Source organism: Lycium barbarum, chromosome 5 (genome assembly GCF_019175385.1).
Source record: "Lycium barbarum isolate Lr01 chromosome 5, ASM1917538v2, whole genome shotgun sequence".
NCBI classification, from domain to species: Eukaryota; Viridiplantae; Streptophyta; class Magnoliopsida; order Solanales; family Solanaceae; genus Lycium; species Lycium barbarum.
In genome coordinates, this window is record NC_083341.1 from 100,529,239 (window position 1) to 100,541,069 (window position 11,831).

General features: G+C 33.6%; 1 non-coding gene across 1 annotated transcript; it reads left to right on the forward strand.

Annotated features, from left to right (window-relative positions):
• The first annotated feature begins 1,666 nt into the window (after nucleotides 1-1,666).
• Nucleotides 1,667-1,772, forward strand: LOC132643045 (small nucleolar RNA R71). Its single transcript, XR_009583500.1, has one exon. It is a non-coding gene; the product is annotated as a small nucleolar RNA R71 (small nucleolar RNA).
• Nucleotides 1,773-11,831: the final 10,059 nt, after the last annotated feature.

Genomic DNA, 11,831 nt, shown 5'->3' on the forward strand with positions numbered 1-11,831 from the left:
CGAAACTAATTTCCAAAATTCCAATTTTGCCCTTGGCCTTCCTCCGCACTTCCACATCAATATTTTTCATGAAAAACACACACATATACTAATTCAAATCACCAAATTACCTTATTCCTTACAAATCAAAATTATTTCAAATTTTCCCGAATACGCAAAAATACGGGATTTAACATGCAACCTCATCGTAGTCGGCCTTGGCATCCCCAAACCTGATTTCTTATATATAGCAAGGGGCATCAAATTTATACTCGCCCCATTATCACACAAAGCGCGAGCAAAATCATGGTGCCCAATAGAACAAGGAATGGTGAACGCCCCAGGATCTCCCTTTTTCTGAACAGTTGTGGTTGAGATAATGGAACTCACAGTGTGAGTCAAACTCACGGTTTCATGTTGAACCGTCTTCTTCTTAGTCAGTAACTCTTTCAAATATTTCGCAAAACCGGGCATCTCCTTGACAGCTTCCAAGAAGGGAAAATTCAGAGATAACTGCTTCAGCTGATCATAAAACTTCTCAAACTTAGCATCTTCATTCTTCTTTACCAACCTCTGAGGAAAAGGATGTTTAGATTTGAAAAGCTGTGTCAAAGGGCGGAGAGCCCCTTTTACAGCCTGCTTGCTTGTGTTATCAGCTTCCCTCGCCATCTCTGGAATCTCAGCATCCTTCTTGTTAGTAGGAATCTCATCAGCAATAATGGGTGCTTCAGACTGCACCCCATTCTCTTCATCTATCGGCTCAAGATCAATCACCTTCTCAGCAGCCCCCTGTATTGTTTTACCACTTCTAGTAGTGATGGCAAATGCACGGTTTATACCGCCTCCCCCATTCTTGGGATTTGGAATAGTGTCACTTGGAAGTCCTCCCTTTTTAGGAGGGTGCTGCTCTCTAGAAATATCCCTCATCTGCGACTCAAGCTTCTGAATAGCCGCTGTATAAGAACCCACTGTTTCTGTCAGCCCAGATAAAGTCCTTTCAGACTTAGATTGATTTGCCAGAATCTTCTCAAGCATTGCTTCAACTTTCGAACTACCCTGCTCTGATGACTGCCCTTTTGGTGGTATATAAGGATTGGAACTCTTGTTCCCAAAATTGTTGCTGTTGTTGTAGCTCCCTTGGTTCGCACCACCATAGTTATTGTTGTAGTTCCCAGAGTTGTTGTAAGCACCTTGACCTTGTTGAGGTCTCCATTGATTCTGATTTTGATAGCCACCTTGGTAATTCTATCTTTGATTAACCCCTTGAGAGTTATTAACATAATTGGCATCTTCAACCTGCATGGGTGGCCCATCAAGGAATGGACCATCATGAGCATGGTACATCCCTTTTGGCAAAACTACATCATCCTCACAAACATTTACTTTTTTGATCTGAGATTCATCGAACTTCTTCGTCAGCAAGGAAATATTTGTTGCAAGCTCTGCCAATGTTTGCTGGGTATCCTGATTTTCCTTCACTATATTCTGGAGCATAGCACTACCATATGGTACCACTTCAGCATTGTTTGAGTGCCAAGCCTGATTATGAGTTGTCAGCTTGTTAAGTATGGTGGTCACTCGTCGAAAGGTCTTGTTCATAAAACACCCATCAGCTGCATTGTTAGCTACTGACTGTGTCACTGGATCTAACCCTATGTAGAACTTCTCCATCAATATATTTTCCGGAAAACCATGATTCGGGCTCTTCTGCAAATACTCTTTGAACCTCTCCCAGGCTTCATATAGTTGTTCCCCCGGTCGCTGCTTGAATTCATAAATCTTGTCGCGAATCTCAGCCTTCTTGCTAGGGGGGTACCACTTTGTAAGAAAAACAACTACCATTTCTGCCCATGAAGTAATCGATTTTCGGGGCAGCTTCTTGAACTATGTTCTTGCCTCCCCAACTAAGGAATATTTGAATAACCTCAACCGAATAGCATCTTGTGGAACATTGTTCTGGATATGATTAGCACACACATCCACAAAATTCTGCAAATGACGTTGAGGGTCATTCTCGGTAGAGTTCCGAAAGTATCCCTCAAGTTTCAACAGCTGGTATAAAGATGAGTCAATTTTCACTGTAGCAGCTCCAACTCGAGGTTGAACAATAGCAGATGCATAGTCCTCCTCTTGAACAAGTTCAGCAAAAATATTCTCATCATCAGATTCATTCGCCTGATTGTTCAACCGATTCACCTGATTACCAGCACGCTGATTCTGCTGATTTTGATTCATGTTCACCTAGTTTACACAGAGTAGAAAACAAGGTGTGATGGAATAAGCAAAAGACTTTAATCAAAGCAAACACTATTTAGTAATATCAAAACCGTATTCCCCGGCAACGACGCCAAAATTTGATACGCTCAAATTACACCTATTAATGGTATAACGCGGACGTTGTCAAATATAGTAACCCAACGAGGTTAGGGTCGAATCCCACAGGGAATATGGTGTGAAAAGGTTACTAAAGTCGTAGGTGCTAAGTTCTAGGTCTAATGTCTTAATCCGATAATTTGTGTAAAAGTTGGTTTTTCTATGACTAGTTGTTAAATTATTCCTTGGGTGACTATTTATGGTAAAAGAAACTAAGGTTGTGTCCCCGTTAGATAGAGTGTATGATCATGGGTATTGATATTGATATACTTGTAATGGATCATTATATAAATGCACTTAATCTCTATGTGAATCTCTACTATTTCCCAATAAATAAAGATTATATCTTTCTATGATTTTCCCAAATATAAGAAAGTGATTATGAAGAATGATTAATCATGCCAAGTAAATTCCTCTTATTCCTAAGTGAATTTATTAAACAAAGTTTAAAGCTTTGAGTTCTTGTTAATTATTCTTACCAACCCTAATTATTTTTCCAAATAAATTTAGGGTTTATGGGTTTAATCAATGTTTGCAACCATTAATTATGAATGAAGAATAACTAAACCCTAATAATCCATTATTTGTATATCAATCACAAACCCAATCACAAAACACCCATCATTGGGTTCACAACCCTAGTAAGGGAATTTAGTTACTCATGACAAAGAACAAGAAATAAGAAATTGAAGAATTCATAATTGCTTACTTTGGAATAAAAAAGGAATTCGTAATACTTGAATTAATGTTTGAATCTTCAAAAAACTAGAGAGAATTAATATCCTAAGTCAAGAGACAAAAATATAATGAATGATGAATATTAAAACCCTACAATGACTATTTATAGGTTTTGAAATTACATAAGTTACAGATTTTGAACTTCAGTCCCGTCATGATGAAATACGGTCCGTAAATCACTTTACGGACCGTAAAAATGGTTTACGGCCTCGTCGTCTTCTCAGCTGTGTGGAACTTAACCTTCCAAAATACGGACCTTAAAGTGGTTTACGGTCCGTAAACTTCTTGGTCGTCTTTCACTTTGCTAATCTCAGACTTTCTGCCAGACGCTTGAATGACTAAATACGTGATGGAATACGGACCATAAACTGAAATACTGTCCGTAAACTGAGCTCGTAATTCACCATCTTCTCAGCTTGACTTTCTGTTTCTGAAATCCTTTAATACGACCACGGAATACGGCCCGTATTGTAGAATACGAGCTGTAAACCTCAATTTACGACCTGGTTCTGCACTTCAACTGCGATTGTGCCAAATCTGTTCCTTTACCTGAAAAACACTAAGAAACACGTAAAATCACATCGACTTGCTTAACAACAATTAAAACTTATAGCCTAAAAGTATCGATTTTGGCGTAAAAATCACGCCACATCACTTACTCATACTCATCATCATGACATGTATGCATCATATGCAAGCTGCCCGTCCATGTCGAAACGGTGTGATAATCAATAATATTAGCCCGCGTCTGGGGTACCATCTCATGCCGCCCACTAGTGGTGTCTGCCCACGCCCGTAGGTCGTGGTGTATCCGTATCGCCGCCCGCCGAAGGGTGTCTGCCCGGCCAACTAGGCCCGGTGTGAATGCAATCATGACATGCTTAATGTAAATACTCATAATAATATGCTCATCATAAAATACTCATCTTATCATGATATGTGTATATATGACTCATGATCAACTTTACTCTATCGGGGTGACGTAAGGTCGTGATCCCCCGATTACATTATGGAACCATCATGGACATTTTGCCTCACCTTGAAAGGACTAGTACATAAGGTGAGTGTAGGCAAGGAATAACATCATCATCATTCTAGTGTCATCATATCGTATAACTTATCTCATATAGACATCCATAAGTATGAGCTTTTAACTTCTTAGAATGTAAGGACTCATAAAAGGAATAGGGATTCAAGTTAAAAGATTCATGCCATTAAAAATAAGGACTAGCCTCACATACCTTGGTCGTTTAGCTAAGATATCGCTCACTTGTTCTCCGTCGATATCACGTCGTTACCTTCATAAGAGAATTCGTATCAACATTAGTAAACTAACTATAAGAACGCGTCGCAAATTCTAGGAGAAGTTGGGCAGCGTCTCCTTTGTTCATACTACTTTTCTCATGTTTTATATCAACTCCCAACATTCATAATATTACTCATAGTATCACGATCGACAATCGTCATTTACGTACATTTAGCAAAATCCACCATTTTCCTCCAATTTCCCCCATATTTAGCCTTATGACTCGTCTTTGAGTTTTCATGCATTTAGTGCTTGATTCATGATATAAACATCGTTTATAATGTAATTGTACTCTCAACACTTCAACATTCATAGTTCAATTCCACTATCATTCATTTATGTCATTATTCACTCAATAATGACCCATTTCTATGTTCTTCTACATTTCAAGTGTCTAAGTTTTCCAATACTTCAAACAACATGGAATAATCATGAAACTTACCTTGGATGATGGTTGAACAATCCTTAAGTTGAAACACTTCAATTAGCCAAAACCCTAGTTCCACCTTCTTGGGAATTTCTTGACTTAGAAGATCCTTTGATGTGTTCTTACACTTATTTTTATGAATTTGGTGTTGTTGGTCTTGATGTTCTTTGATTCTTTGGGATTTCTATAGATGAAGTATGTAGAGAGGTCTAGAAGTTTCTTGAGTTGGTTGAATGAATAATGAGTTGAAATGAGGCTTAAGTCCCCTTTAAAAATCACAAATCTGATCTTTAATGAATTCTTGTCGGGATGAACAGTGGTCGTAAACCACCATATACGGACCGTATTTTAATTTACGGTCTGTCCACTGTGGTCGTATTTAACCATTTCAAAGGCAGAAAGTTTTGGCTGATGGACATGGTAGTTTACGACCTGGTTTACGGTCCGTAAACCAGTTTACGGGCCGTAAACTGGGTCGTTTTTAACCATATTCAACATTTAAAGAAAGTTGGGATTTTTGACAAGCTGGAGGACGATTGCACTATACGGTCCGTAAATCACTTTACGGGCCGTATAGTGCCATATACGACCACTGGACAAAAAAAATTTCGCGACTTTCTTATTTTCCAAAATTCTTAATTAGCCATTCCCGACTTAATAAAACATCATTCACTCAACTTTTCATCATTCCACTCATCATACAAGTACGGAGAAATTTCCGAGGTGTAACAGTGATCTAATCATTATATACCTACTCAGCTTCAGCTCGCAGATATTTTTACAAAGTCATTGTCGGCAATTCAATTCTTGTTTCTTAAAAGCAATCTGTCTGTGCATCCGCCCCTACAGATTGAGGGGCGTGATAGAGGATATTCTAGAGTCCTTCTTGTATAAGGAAACCATATGTATATTGGATGTAAAATTCTCTGTTATATATATGAGACCTAGGGCTCCCAATTGGAAAAGCCTTCCAACCATCTTTGACTCTGTCACACTCAGTTTTACGGACACAATTGAAGCTGTGAACTGGCTTTATCTGAAATTCATCTTCCAAGTCCCTATATGTTTAGTATGAAGGGGTTTTGTATACAAGGTATCAAGTAGCATATGTGAAATTGAAAATAGAATGTATTCTACTTTTATTATTCAGCTGTTTTAGTACGAGAAAATGGCATTGCAATGTAAATGATTACATTTCATGTCATTAGAACATTAGTTCTTTTCATGCACTTTTACCCTTATGCTGCACAATTCAGATAGTTAGAGGTATTGAAAAGACAATGTGGGACTAATTATGTCTAACAGTATGTGAACAAACTCTGGATTATATACTATCAATTAAAATTACACATAATTAACCTAATTAAGAATACAAGAAAAGAGAGAAAAAGGGACAAATGATCAACCTGAGTGACTCTGTAATTGAAATTAGGATCAAAGTCGGGAATGACAATCTCGTACTTAATCACCTGCAAAAAAGATCATGAAATTAGTTATGGAAAGTACTTCATAGTTTTTCTCAAAGTTTCTTAGTTTGTCTCAAGAGCTCCCCATGAACTCATGATACATCTTTACCTTTGTTAGTAGTGCACTAGGAAACTCTAACGATTTCTATGAAGCACTACAAATGATAAGTGCATAGTGGCAACCAAAAAAAATGAAGTGGCCTTAAGTATCCAAAACAATAAAATATCTTGTCGTAAATTCGACCTTCAGGTTCATTTTGTATGTTGTGATTAATTCATTCATACTTTAGTCACTTTTATGTGACAAAATAATGTTTTGTGACATTAGTGGTAAAGTGGTAAAGTATTTCAATATAACAAAATTAATTTTGTGACTATCCTATTGTATATGTAAAAGTTCAGTGACCAAACGTGAAATTAACCCACTCAGAGAACATGGGGCATTCTTTTGTGTTTCATGCAGAATTTATGGCAAAGGAACAAAAAGCCAAATCAAGTCATTGTTGAACCAAAAACAAAGCAAAACAAAAAAAATCCCTTAAATTTTCACTACAATACTTAAGAGTGAAATTGTAGATAATTCATGGATTTGGAACAAATAGTGTAGAATTTTCATTGGCCCAAGCTTCGGGTCCTTCAGAAATTCAGAAGAAGATGAATGTATGTGAAAGCTGTATTTTGGAAAATCAACACAGAAATCCTTTTCCTATAAAGAAGTCTTAGAGAACAAATGCAATGTTGAAACTAATTTATAGAGATGCTTGTCGACCAATTAACACTCCATCTTTACCAATATTGTGTTAATGTAGTCGCAGAAGCATTAATTATGCCGTCATGATGCAAACTTTTTGATAATATTGATTAATATGGCACTTAAATTTGAGAGTAAATTAGTTTAAGCATTCGAACTATTGACTTGTTCCAATTGAGAACCTAAACACATGATAAAACATTCGTATTAGACACTTTTGGTTCAAATTTTTGAAATACTTTTGCGCTTGTTCTTGAGTGAGTAGTACATACATAAGTTAACCACTTAAAATATGACGTCTTATTTAATTATATGCATTAGATTCCATAAGCCATAGAAGTTCACGCACGTTTTAATTGAGGCTGATGTGTATAAATAAAGAAGATGACATATTTTGTGTGATTAACTTAACTACCTAATAAACGTTTGAGAACACGCGCAAAAATTGTTCTAAAACTTGAATTTGTCAAACAGGAACACTTTATCATGCGTTCAATTGGAACAAATCCTAATTTGAGTGTCTACATCAAATTTACTCCGAAGAACTATTTGTTCTATGATAACAAATCATCTATTGTCGTTAGTCAAGTACAAAAGGAGCAAGCTTATTTTCATAATTAATTAGAAAAACATATAGAGACAAAATTCAAAAGATAGAAGGCTTTGAAGCTGAATAAATTCAATATCCTTATCAAAATAAAGTTTCCTCAAGCCACTGCAGGGAAGGCGTAATACTTCCTCTATTTCAATTTTCTATTTCAATTTATGTGTCCTATTCTCTTTTTAGTCGGTCTCAAAAATAATGTCACACTTTTCTTTTTAGAAATAATTTAACTTTAAATTTCTCATTTTATCTTTAATGAAATGATTTGTAGGCATACTATTGTTATAGATTTAGGGTGTGCTTGGTATGGAGAAAATGTTTTTCAATTTTTCCATGTTAGGTTTGTCAAATATTAAAAAATATTTTCCTTAAAAAAAAAAAATTCCTTAAAAATGAGAAAAATGATTTTCCCAATAGAATTAGGGAAAACAAGTTTCACAAGTGTCATCTCACATTAATTATCCCTCTCCAGCCCACCCAAACAAATCCCCAATCCCATAGTCCCCATCTCCACCACCCTCACACCCCTACCCCCCCCCCCCCCCCCCCAAACAATTTCAATGGTGTTTGCCTAGATTATGCAAAAATACTTTTGGGATAATGTTTTTCGCTTTCGCACCAAACACAAGAAATAAGTATGAAAACTTGTTTTCTAGGAAAATATTTTTCGTGATAAATATTTTCCTTCGTATGAGACACCCTTAGACAACAAAATTCGAAAATATTTCTTTGTTTCTAACTCTGCACCCAGTGAAACAACCACAAAAATTTAACAGAAGGACTATAAAGAAGAAGAAAACTATTCATAAAAGGTGTCTGGTTTTTGAACAGGCACTTCAATTAAAAATAAAAATTTGAATTTTAGTTTTAAATGAAAATAAAACTTGTTATAGAAATAAATGCGAAAATAAAATTATCTTAATTAAGTACCTGACCTAGCTCACGTATAATATCCAAGTCTTATAGCCTGTTTGCCTAAGCTTTTAAATTCTGCTTAACTGAGAGGTGTTTTTCGAAAAAGTATTTTTGGAGAGTAGCATTTTGTGTCTGACTAATTAATTTTAAAGACACTTTTACCAATATTAGAGTTGTATTATGTGCTTAGCCTTTTTTACCAAGCTTCTAAAATCAGTTTATATTGAAAAATGTTTTTTTTTTTCAAACGTGTTTTTCAAAAAGTACTTTTGGTGAAAAGCAGGTTGTGTTGACTAACTAACTGAAAAAACACTTTTGAGCAGCAATTAGTGTTTGGACAAGCTCTTAAAAAGTTCTTCTAAGTGTATTTTCTTAAAAGTGTTTTTCAAAAAAGTACTTTTGAAGAAAAGCTAGTTGTTTAGCTTCTGAAAAATAACTTTTGCTACTGTCACAAAACACTTATTTTTTCTCAAAAGTTTGGTCAAACACCTCACTTTTTTAAATAAGCATTTTTAGATAAAAATAAGCAGTTTTTCCTCCCAAAAGCCTGGCCAATCAGGCTATTAGCTAAGGAAAAGTCACACAAATACAACTTTTTCAAATGGTAATTAAAAAGATTATAATTACTTTTAAAAAATTACATAAATACAACTTATTCATAATTTTAACTTATTATTACAAAAATATAACTTTTTACATTCCTAAAATATTAATAATACTTAATTTTTGGAGTTACTACCATTTATGCATATCCATTTTTTACTTTCTCTTTCTTTCAAAATCATTAGAATGTAATTTTTCAAATAAACATAACAAAATCAACTTCAAATCCCATAATCCATCTACCGTTTTAAAAAGACTTTTTTTTCTTTTGTTTCCTCCTTTTTATTCTTCTTTTTTTAATTTCACTTGATGATGATTCAATTATTTTTTTGTGACTAAAAGAAACTATTTGAATATATTAATATTAAGAAAAGTACATGGAAAGATATGGTATATGGAAATATGGTATAAGAAATGTACATGAAAATATACCTTAAAAAGTATATGGTATATTCAAATTGGTATATTTAACTGAAAAGATGATAACAAAATATTTGTGAATATAATAGTAGAGATTAATATATTTAAGTTTGTATGTTATATATAGTATATAATATAATAATATTATTTGTGTATATAGTATATAATATTACAATATACCTAATATATGAATATATTACTCCATGTGCCAACCAATTGTACTCTACAATAACATGTAAAATATACAATATATAGAAAGAATAATATAATTACTTATGGATTACCACTAAAATAGCATCTTAATTAATAATTGACACCCCATCCCATAAAACGTGGCTTCCTTTCTGCCACATATTAATATGGGAAAATAACACTGTATGCCAATTATGGCCAAATATTTACCCAGTTTAGCCCATCTTTTTTTTATTACGCGCTATAGCCACTTTTTCATCCTTCTGTTTTTTCCTTCCTCCTCCATCTCCAACGAGCTAGCAGCTCCTCCGCCACTGTACAACCTATAAACACCCCTTATTCATTATGTATAAACCCCTCTCATGTATAAACACCTCTTGTATAAGTTTGTATAATATTGTATACTAGTTTTATACATTATTATACACTTTTATACAAGGTTTATACATTGTATACAGTAGGTGTATAAAGTTGTATATTATTGTATAATGTTGTATACCCGTCAAAAAGTGTCAATACAGGTGTAATTTAAAAATATGGCTGCGCAAATGTAATTTTGTATGTTGGATTGTACATTACTAAAATTTCCCCTATTAGTTATTCAATTTTTTTCTCTCTTCCATGAAATAGGAAAATTAACTCAATTAAATTTATATTTGTATTTATTTAATATAATAAAAAATATATGCCTAACATATACAATAATGTATGTTTACTATACATAACAAATTATTTTATATATAGTATATACTAGTTAATATACATAAAAAATAATACTATATATAGTATATAATAATGAAATATACGTAATATATAAGTACAAGAATATATATACTTGTTCAAGGAATTGTATAATATATATCATATAAATAGTAGTATACTATTTTATGGATTAAAATGCTAGCTGAATATATTGGGATGTTTTGAAAAGTAATTAATGTGTTCTGATATGTATTTAATTTGGTTATCACTAATATAGAAAACTCCTTATTATTAGCCCTTTATTCATAGCAACATTATTTTATTTATGGTATAAAATCAAACATATACCCTAAATATAGAATATATATTGTAGATTATGTAATTTAGTTAATAATTGTAGATTACGAAATATTTTACTTATTTACTTGTATTTATGCAACTTCCCCTTTAGCTAATGCTTCAAAAATGCTTCTCGGAAAAGGCTACTTTCTTAACTTCTAAAAACTCATGATCTATGGTATGTTGCTATGGAAGAAAAAACTTGTGAATATCATTTTGCAAATTGTATAGTTGGCCAAATTAAAGCACATTCAAAAAAGAGCTTTCAGACCAAAATAAAAAATAAAAAAATGAGGTTACGTGCTTTTTAGCACAAACCAACAGCAGGAGGAGGAGGAGCCCTATTACAAAAGTGTGCAAGTTCAAAGCCACTCAAAATAATCCACAAACCGCCAAAGCAGAAATTGAGGAAGATCAACCTTTTTAGATTGTGGCAACAAAAGCAAGGATGAGTGTTCGATGCTGTATCTGTTACTTCTACATTTTTTCTAGATTAATTAGTTATTTAGTTGTAAGAAAACTAATATTTGATTCAATTACTAGAATACTCAGTTTCTTAGTTACCGTATGAATCTAATACTTTAGAAGCGGCTACTTTATTAATGGAACTATTTAAATCCCTACATTAGTTAAAATTAAGAGAAATATTTCAATTTCTTATTTTCGACCAGCTTCTTGCTGCTTTTTTTTTTTCCAACGCTTCTTGCTGCTTGCATCTTTTCAAAAATATCCTATCAGACATTCATAAAGAAAGGTTTTACTTTCAAGAGAACAACTTGGGCTTGGGTGACTGTTGGAGATAATGCATATCTTAGAAATAATATCGAAGATAATGCTTGTCTTAAAAATGATGAAATAGTAGTTATTGAACTATTGCAGTTCATATATAGTTTTTCTTAAAGTATATTTTAGTTTGTCTCACAAGTTTCCTAGGGATTCATGATACTTTTAATCTTTACCTTGTTAGTATATGCACAAGGGACACAAACGTTACAAGAAGAAATAATAACAAGGGA